Source organism: Vombatus ursinus, unplaced genomic scaffold (assembly GCF_900497805.2).
Source record: "Vombatus ursinus unplaced genomic scaffold, bare-nosed wombat genome assembly UNPS02014802.1, whole genome shotgun sequence".
Classification (NCBI taxonomy): Eukaryota; Metazoa; Chordata; class Mammalia; order Diprotodontia; family Vombatidae; genus Vombatus; species Vombatus ursinus.
Window position 1 is genome coordinate 7900301 of NW_020954580.1, and position 1335 is coordinate 7901635.

Here is a 1335-nt window from a genome sequence, read left to right on the forward strand (position 1 = left end):
CTTTTCCCATTGGGCCCATGCCCCTGAGAGAAGGTAGTTAGGGAAGACAGGTCTGAAATGACACAGGAGTTCATGGCTCCTATGAAATCTTCATCCCTAGTTCTTGAGGTTGGCCATTTGCCGAGTCTTTGCTCATCATTAATACTCTGGGTTATCAGGGTATCCTGCCAGCCTCCCTGTAGTCCTTGCTTACGAAGGTTTCTGGTGCATCTCCTCCTGCCTCACTCTTCTTGGAAGTCGAGGAACTGCCTCTGTACTCTTCCTGCCTCAGTCATTCTGGTGAGGGAGGATGGGCCTGAGCTGACCTTCATTCCCCCCATCTCCAAGGCAATGAGGGAGTATGGAAAGAAATGAGACCTGATGCATATGCATAGTTTAAACTAACAGCCAGGCACCTAGAAGCCTGGAGACATTTATTCCTAAAAGGGGAAAGGGGTATAGGTAGATCCCACCAGGTCCTCTGTCCACACCCCAATTCTCCTGCACTATTACTGCCCATGCAGTCTCCATAGTGACTCATAGAGTAAGGGAAGGAAATTGGAGATGTGGAGCTTACCTATTCCTATCTCAGGCAGGTCAATTATTATAGCAAGCAGCCTCCACTGGTTACCACAGTTACATCCAAGCCCTGAGGGCAAGGGAAGGAGGGTCTTCTCCCCCAACCCCATTAACCCTGGGAAGGTACGGTTCAAAAGTTAGTAACTCATGGGTGTAGTTGGCACAGGGAAGAGACCTTCAGTCTCTCAGACAGATTTTTTGGTGTGCTAGGCATGATGTTTGTGTAGGGAGAATTTTGAAGTGGGAGTGTTGGGGATGGGCCAAGGAGAGAAGGGTTTCTACCAGCCAGCAACCTGGGGCTTATACTGCCCTTGTTTGTTTGTTTAAAAAAAAAACCACTAGTGTGCAAGGCTTTATGTTGCACTATCTCTCCAGTGCTTTCTTATTGATTTTTTTATTTCTTTTTTAAGAAACTTTCTTGATTTTCTAATAGAGTGTGTCCTTATGTCATTCTTCATAGACTCCAATCTCTTTTTTTTCTCTCTCCAGACCTGCAGGGGGCAAGCAGAGGGGAATTGGGGGGTGATGGGGCAGAGGGAGGAAACATGAGGGGAAAGAGGCTTCCCTATAGTTGCGTGGCCCCCTCGCCCTCCCCATCCCACCCCTAGCTCCTGATCATTAGCATGAGCCCTGTATCTCCTCCTCCTAGCACCACCACCTAGGCATCTATATGGATAGTACAGTTATCAGACAACATACCCTCAGATTCCGAGTCTCCAACCTGGTTCTTTTTTTTTTAAGATAGCAATAACCACGACACATTTTACTTTAGTTCTT